The sequence below is a fragment of the Mus pahari genome, chromosome 10, assembly GCF_900095145.1.
Source record: "Mus pahari chromosome 10, PAHARI_EIJ_v1.1, whole genome shotgun sequence".
In the NCBI taxonomy this organism is placed as follows: Eukaryota; Metazoa; Chordata; class Mammalia; order Rodentia; family Muridae; genus Mus; species Mus pahari.
The window spans coordinates 53,058,920-53,068,038 of record NC_034599.1 but is presented as its reverse complement, the minus strand read 5'-3'; positions in this window follow the sequence as shown (position 1 = coordinate 53,068,038).

The window sequence follows — 9,119 nt, the reverse complement described above, 5'->3', positions numbered from 1 at the left end:
GAGGATATTAATTTAATGTCATTACATGTAACAGCAAGAATCTGAGCCCTATGGACTTGTGACGATAAGAGCTGCATATGATAGTGAACGTTGCATTTGCCTCTAGTTGTGGTCACCGCTACATAGAAGATTGATGTCCTAGGTGCCATGGCAACAAAAGACGTGTGTGCGGTTAGACAAGGGAACTGGAAGACTGGATGTCTCTGGAAAGAAACATGTGATTTTTCTTAATCAAATGTCTGTTTTGTTTATTAAATGGAAGATTTGTTCTAACTATTGCATTATGTTTACATTTTTCTTTTTAGAAGTCTCACACTTACGTATTTTAATATTATAGGAATTAGTCTGCAAAATCTAAACATCCAGAAGGAGTTGTAAAAAGATAAAATGAATTTCCATAGAGTGTAGAAACAATATCAAAATACAGTATTTTTCTGGGCTGGGGAGTTGGCTTAAGCAGTTAAGCGCACCAGCTACTCATGTAGAGGACCTGGTTTTGGTTCTCTGAACTTACACAGTGACTCTTAAGTATCTGTAACTTCAGTTCCAGGGGTCCAAAGCCTTCTTCTGGACTCTGAAGACACCAGGCATGCATGTAGTACATACATATATATGCAAGTAACATTCATACACAAAAAATAAGAAGTCTTTTTAAAAAATGGTATTTTCTCAAATATATTATTCAACTGACTATATTAATTACAACTGACAGTCTCTGTTCCTATTGCTCTGATTAACTAATAGTATGTATATTATATTATTAATTTACAATCATGTATACATTACATGTATTATTTGCTATAATATAACATTTCAGATCAATACCTATTTTTACATTTTTTATGGTGATATCCAAAAATACAGAAAGATCATGGCATGGATTGTTATGGATTCTCTTTCTTTGAAGAGAGGTAAGATTTTTAAAATTACATTTTAAAAATGTGTGTGCATGTGCACACATATGAGAGCTTTTGGGAGATGGCTCTCCATTCATCTTGAGGGCCCCAGGGATGAAACTCAGGCTGTCAGGCTTGGCAGCGAGTGGCTTACCTGATGAGTAATCCTGCTGGTGGCCCTGTTGTTGTTGAGACAGGGTTTCACTCTGCAGCTCCCGAGTGCTGGCATTACAGTCGTGCGCCCACATAAGGCTGTCTCTAGGCTGTCATTTTCAAGAGCCTGCCCTATGTGCCAGGTTTCTGAGAAGTCCTCAGGCTGTTGTGCAAGTTGGCAGCTTCATCATTTCTCCGCTGCATCTTTTATCCATGTATCCATTTTCTAACTGATGGACATCTGTGGTTCCTAGTGTTTGGTGATTAAGAATATGCGATATATGCATATATACACAGGTTTTTGTGTGTGCAAACACCTGTTTTTATTTTTCTTGAGTTATGAGATTAGATTTAGTAGACTGCATGGTTAGTGTATGTTTTGCTCTTTGGAAATCTCCCTCATTCTTTTCTTAGGTAGCTAGACATTTTGCATTCCCACCAGCAATGTACAAGCAGCCCTGAATTCTGACCATTTCAGAGTTTAGATTTTCTGCAGTTGTTCTTGGAGCCTTACACGGTCTTTTTGATGGGCACTCACAACTGTCTGTCTCCCATGGAACGGAGACATAAAGAAAACAAGAAAAAATTCTTCCCATGAAATTGAAGAGTGGGAACAGGTGTGGAAAAGACCCAAGGAATGTGCGTGACATTGGGGGATCAGCTTTGTCTGAGCTACAGTGTGGGTGGTAGACACAGATTCTCCCCTCTCCCCCAGAAGCTCCTACTAAAGCCCTCAAAGTCCCCTTGTGTTTCAAAAGAAAAGAAAGAAGGGAGTTACAGAAGAGACTATTGCTGAAAAAGTTCTTCTCAGGGGGTGACAAACTCTATGAAGGCAGCCAGAACTCCAGCCCCTGCTTCCCCACCAAGAATCCACTGACCCCTTAAAAGCAGCCCTTGTGGAATGGTTGAAATGACTGAATCAGTGAAGGAGGCTATGTGAGCTGCCTTCACCCCCCCCCCATCATCCTTTAGTGGAAATCATTACACTTCCTCTCAGTCTTGGGTGGGGGAGTCCTCTTTGCTCACTCTGGCTCTCCCGGTCACATTGTTACCATCTCCCACATCTGTTTCTCTACACATCACCCTTTCCTTTCTGTTTCCTATACTTCTCTTCTTTTTGCAGGCCTTTCCTTCCATCTCTGAGCCCCGCCCCCCACTTTCTATCCATTATCTGTCCTGGATGACAGATTCTCAAGCTCTGGCTCTTATCCCACATCCACACACCTGTATCTTCTCCTAGGCACACAGGAGTGGAAAGCATCAGACTGTCTGACCTTCTGACCCTTCGGCTCCCCCTGGCCCTCTGAAGAGTTCAGGGTTTGGATTAAGTCTTATGTCCTTGATCCTGCTGTTTCCAGCAGAGACCAGTACAGTATGTATGGTCCCTCTTCAACATGGCAGAAAAAGAGCCTGAGAACCAGAGACATAACTTTGGGTTCTGGTCCTGCTTTCTTCTGTTGAAAAAAAAAAAAAAAAGTATTTATTCTTTGGGAATTTCCCATAAAGTATTTTGTTAATATTCACCCCCCCCTCCCCAGATCCTCCAGTTTAGTTGGTGTCTGAGTCACTATTCAACTGCCGTGAGGAGACACCATAACCAAAGCAATTTATAACAGAAAGCATTTAAGTAGGAGCTTGCTTACATGTTTATTGGGACCGGGAGCATGGCTGATCAAGCGTCATGCTGACACAGTAGCTGAGAGCTCACATCTGATCCACAAGTGAGAGAGAGAGAGAGAGAGAGAGAGAGAGAGAGAGAGAGAGAGAGAGAGAGAGACCGGACCTGGTTTATGCTTTTGAAAGCTGCAAAAGACAGCCACCAGTAATACACCTTCTTCAGCAAGGCCACACACTTCCTAACCCTCATCAAACAGTTCCACTAATTGGGGACCACTGCATTTTCAAATGAGCCTACAGGGTTGGGGTGGAGCAGACATTCTTATTCAAGCTTCCACATCAGGTGCTACTCCACTGGGGGCAAAATGGACTTTCCCTCTTCCATCTGCAATCAAATGCTGAGAGCCTCTGAGCGAGCTGGGGAGTCTCTGAGCGAGCTGGGGAGCCTCTGAGCGAGCTGGGGAGCCTCTGAGCTGGGGGTGAGAGTTGCTGAGATTTTGTCTGGCTTGAGGTTTTCAGGGCTGATGCATGCTGTCCCAGTCTCTCTGAGTTCACCTGTGCATTTGTCTTGTTGTGTCTAGAAACCACAGTTTTGATGCCATACACCATCTCTGGCTCCTATGATTTTTTTCCACCTCCTCTTCCACACAAAAGTTACAAATATGGAGGCAATTAGTAAATTGTTTTCTAATCCTCTCTGTCAAAATCAAATAACAAACAAACAAACAAACAACAAACCTGAAAAGATTCCTAAGGCTGATAAAGGAACTGCCTGGTAAAGTCAGGGTATTTAAGGTAGGTGTTGCTGAGCCAGCGTAGTGGGTCATACACTCTAAAGACACAGTGGGCAAGCATGCGTAGTAGCTTATAATCCTAGTCCTTGGGAGGTGGCGGCAGAAATTCCAGGTCATCCTAAAATACAAATGTAGTCTGAAGCTACATAAGGGAGGGGACAGGGAAAGAAAGCGTATATTTCTTAGGGTTCTAAAACCCTGAAGGCTTAAAAAAAGAAATTTCCTTTTGGTGTTTGAAAGCATGTCCAGATCCTTGAGGAACAAAAACAAATATTTGCACTGTCAACTAAGTTGACAAGTTGATAAGGCAAGCAACTAGGTGATTTTTCCACCAGGTGAAGTTAGCACAGGGGCTGTGCACAAAGCCAGGGTTATTTTTAGCATCTGGTGAAGGCCCATTCATTATTCTTTTGACAACAAGAATAAAGAAAGCAATTAGAACTCCAGGTAATTCAGAAGCTCTCGCAGAGAAGCCATAGCACAATATAAGGCAGGTGAGACTCTCATGCCCCGCAGCGATTGACGGAACTGACCTGGATGGTGTCCTGACACCGGGTCAGGAGAGAAGGAAATGTAATCCTTGGGCAGTACTTAGCTCTGCAGTGGCACAGTCAGTACTCACATGGACATGAGAAGGAAATGTAATCCTTGGGTAGTACTTAACTCAGCAGTGGCACAGTCAGTACTCACTTGAACATGAGAATGGAAGATCAGTTTACTGATTTAAAAAAAACAAAACAAAACAATAAAAACCTTTTAGTGTCTGGGAACAAAGTGAAACCAGTGTGTTGCAGGATAACTGATCACACTGTGAACCCCAAGACTGTGTTGTTGGCTGGAAAAGCCTATTTGTAGTTGTGGTGAGACTCAGCCTTAGCACACACCTTTAATCCCTCTGGCTGGAATACAGACCCGCCCTTAGTACACACCTTTAATCCCAAACGATGGAAGTATAGTTAGGTTTTAGAAGGAAGCACTCATGTTTGAAAAATGATGTCTAATTAAGTGGCAGACAAAGTGATGAATCAGAGTAAGATTTGGCAGAATAGGATCTGCCCAACTCTCAGAAGGAGAGAGTAGAGAGAGGCAATATGAGAGGGAACAGGCAGAGGGAGAGAGGGGAGGCAGTTTTACTGGGACAGTTATAGAGAGTCAGGTTGCAGAGAGAGAAAAAGCTCAGCCCAGGTGAAGATAGGATAAGTCAGAGAATGAGAAGGAGCCTGAAGATTAGAACATGTTGCCAAAGTTAGTATAAGGCCAAGTAGAGCAACTCAGGAAAAACCAAGCCAGATTGATTCAGTCATCTTGGAGAGGAATTTGAACCAAAAAAACAAAAAAACAAAAAAACCCCAAAAAACAAAAAACAAAACCTAGTTGAAACATCCAGCCAGAGGTCAGAAAGAACAAGAAAGGGTGAGCTTATTCAGCAGCAAGTCTCGGAGGCTGAAAACATTTTAGACCTAGATGAGATTGAACAGAGGCTAGAAGCTTCCAGAACCAGGCCTACGTTAGCAGACAGAGGCAGTAAGCTTCGGAGATGACGGTTAGAGCAGGAGAATAAAAGTTATTTTTACAACATTGAACTTATGATTTCTGAATCATATAAATACCACCCTTTACAATGCACAGGTAAGACTATGTGAGACTTAATTATGGAAGAGTTAAAGGGAAGAAAGAAATGAAAGTTTCCCAGAGTTTCCCACTTACAGCATTAGGCCCTCAGAGTACGTGACAGCTCTGTGGAGTGGGAAGTCCTGTTCCACATTCTGTGTCATTTAATGTTTAAATGTAGCCAACAGAACAGTTATTTGTTTGTGTGCATGCTAATCCATCTGTGTGCATGTGAACTTGCCATGACTCCAGTGTGGAGGTCATAGGACATCTTGCTGGAATTATTCTCTCTCTCTACCATGTGGTTTGAGGGTTGTGGTAATCAGACTCAGGTCATTAGGCTTAGCGGCAAGCACCTTTATCTACTGATCCACCTCACCTGCCCCAAGAATATTTTTAAACATTTAACATTTTTCATTTTATTTTATGTATGTGGGTGTTTTGCCTACACATATGTTTCTATGCACTACACACATGCCTGGTATGCTCAGATATTAGAAGAGGGTGTCTGACCTTCTTGCACGGGCATTACAGACAGTTGTGAGCTACCCTGTGGGTGCTGGGAATTGAACCTGGGTCACCTGGAAGAACAGCCAGTGCTCTTAACCACTGCACCATCTCCCCAGCCCCCTGCTCCAAGGATGTTTTAGCTAACAACATGAGAAAGGTTAGGGAAGGAGAAAAGAGGACTCTATAGGTGAAGTGAAACCTTACATTTTCAGAGAGTGAAATGATTAGACTCCAAGCTAGGTGACTTAAATGACTCAGATATATCATATCGTATCATAGGCCAGAGTGTGACGGCCATGCAGGCTAGAAGTCCTCAGGGCTGGTTCCTTCTACGGACTGTGGAGGGTTGGAACCTGTTCTCTGCATCTCCTTGGGGTCTTCAGGCTGATAGCCATTTTAGGGGATTCTCCTCTTGCAGATGCATCCCTCTACAGCTGCCTCCTCTTCATTTACCACCCCCTACCCCTATATCCCCACACTGTCTTCCCTTTCTACTCACATGTCCTCTTTTGCAAAATCTAAGTTGGACTTCTAGGTGGTTGTGGGGGTATATTTGTCAAGGAGGGAGAATTAAAAACGACCGTGCAGCTTGTGGGGTATGTTACATATATGTATCCATAGGGTGTGAGCCTCCCACTGTTGTCTTCCCAGAGTCCTGCAAGTGTTCTGTATAGAGCTGTGCCTTTTGACCACAGTAGAAGTCAATACAGACATCATGAGAAGCTAACCCCATAGGGAGGTGAATCTTAACCCTTTTTAGGGTCAAATGACCCTTTCACAGGTCGCGGAAGACCACTGGAAAACACAGATATTTACATTATGATTCATTGCAGTAGCAAACTTACAGTTACAGAATAGCAGTGAAGATAATTTTATTGTTGGGGTCACCATAACATGAGGAAGTGTATTAACAGGCACAGCATTCGGAAGGTTGAGAACCACTGCCCTAGGAAATGGCAAGGGGACAGAAAGAGTAACAAGTAAGCCTGGGGGATTCAGTTGTAAGCATCTCTTGTTTGATTTCTCTTTTAGCATTGGTGGCCTGCTCTAATTCTTCCAACAAGGCCACACCTACTCCAACAAGGCCACGCCCATCTAATAGTGCCACTCCCATGGGCCAAGCATATTCAAACCATTGTATTACTTGGTGACAATTTATTGAGCATCTTCTAAATGGCGGTCCCTTGCCAGGCCCTGGGGGACAGCAATGAACAGAATCCTGTCGTTGCCCATTCAGGCAGGGCTCACACTTAGATTAGAGAGATAGATAAGAAATACGTAGAGAATTATTAAAGAAAGGTTGGGAAAGACAGATAAAACACAGTGACAAGGCCGTGGCCTGCAAGGGCCTTTCTGGGAGTTTGCATTTGAACGGATCTCAAAAGACAAGAAGTAAGCATTGTAACAAAAGTGTACAATTACTGGGGTGGGGGGAGTAGCCAGGAGCTGGCCCACCGCAGGCTCATGGTTTCTGAGGTTCAGAGACCCCGAAACAAAACCATGAATGGTGGGGGAAGTGGGTGGGAGGTGAGGAGGCAGTGGGTAAGGTGGTCTCAGCAGTCAGGCCTGGCTATGACAAGGTCAGCAGGAGTCTCTAGAGAGACTCAGGAGACACAGTAGAGAAAATTAGGTGTGCCCTGATTCCCCACCTGTAGTCTTGAGTGTGCACACCATGGGCTCATGCTGGCTCTAGCATATACTCACACATGTGTACATAAGAAAGCAGACGGAGAAAGTAGACATGGGTTCACCTTTCACATATTTGCCAAACAGAAAGAGCCCTGCTTATACATAGCCCTATGCATCATGGACAGCATGAACAGCATCATAGACACAGGGCTCTGTCATCCCCCCCGACCCCCATATTTCCACCCTAGAGATCCATTAGTGGAACAAATCCCTGTTAGAGTGAGCCAGCTTCCTCCCAAGGTCTCCTCCAAGCTGTGTGGAGGACATTTGGTGTGAGTCAGAGGCCAGCTCTGCCCTTCGCTGGGGCAGTTAAGTGTGTACTGTGACAGCACAATGCTTCTATTTCAGACTCCGGCCCTGTCTTCATCTCTTTCCACGCCTGCCTCCTCCTGGCTTCCTTCCCCCACCTGGGTCCCCGCCACCCCACTCCCCTGACATAAACCCTATGTCTCACTCTGCAGTTCCCCTCCCTAGTTCACTGGCTGCTACCTCCAGGGTTTCTGTTTCTCCCCATCTTTATCTCCCTGCTGGCTCTGATCCCCCTGTCCCCCACCACATACATACACACACACACACACACACACACACACACACACACACACACACACCTCTATGTTTGGGATTTTTCTTTTCCTGTCTTCCAGGAAAAGCTGGCAAGGCCTAACGTGGTACAGAGGCCCCTTACAGACCTCCCTGGGCTGGGGGGCTTCCGGCTGAGCAGCCACAGCTGGTGTGGGACTGGCCGCCTTAGTTGGAGGTGGTGGGATAGGGGGAAAGGGAAGGGGGCAGCAGCAGGAGAGAAGGTTGAGTCTGCAGAATGAGAAAGGAAAAAGAAGGAAAAGCTGGGGAGTGTGTGGGGGGGGGAGTGAGCGCCAGCCCCTCCTCGGAGACCAACTGTCACCATCTACTAGGCCTGTTAGATGTAGCAGTGAGGATCTTTGATCTTAGAGAGGCCAGCAGGCAAAGCAGGACAGTTGGCTGCCCACTCTGCAAGCTGTCAGAGAACCCTGGAAGCAGGGCTCTGGGCTGGCAGAAGATGGGTTGGTTTTTCCTCTTTCCTTTCCTCAGTGCCCCTCCTCTGAGGACTGCTGAAGACTAAGATCGCTCAGGGGGCTTGAGGATCTGAGAAAGGCTCTCCTGTCTCCAGCCTCTGGGTGACAGACAAGGTCTCACGTATCCTCCCAGGGCCTACTCTGACCTGAGCAAGGATGGCCCCAGTGGTGGGCAGGGAGGAGCACCAGGCTGGGAGGAGGAGCACCTGCTCTGATCTAGCCCTTGTTTCATTGTCTCCCTGGTGGCAGAGGAGGCACCCTGTACCCCGCCAGCCTTAGTTGGACCTGGGTTGATGCTGAGAGTTACCTGTGACTACACATACAGTCTCTTCTGCTTGGGTGGGCCACCCCCCCCCCACTTGTTTCTCCTGCCCTCAGCCTCCAGGGATGTTCCAAAATGGGATTCTAGGGACGAGGGTTTGGCTGCCATCAAGAGCTTTGCTGGTAGGGAATGAGGAGGCCAGGCCTGCTGTTCCTGGGACTTGAACACAAACTTCCCTGAAATGTCCTCATTGTAAGGAACTTTACTTGAGCACATCCCTCCTCCCATCTGGCCTAGAGTCCTCATTTGGGCCACAGGGAGGAGAAGAGATGACCCCTAAAATACTCCTTTGTGGCATCTGATGACCCAACAACTCATTCATACAGCCAAGGGCTTCTGGGTACCAGGGTCACCAGCGGCCTGCAGGACAAGGCATCTATCAGCCAAGGGCTTCTGGGTACCAGGGTCACCAGCGGCCTGCAGGACAAGGCATCTATACAGCCAAGGGCTTCTGGGTACCAGGGTCACCAGCGGC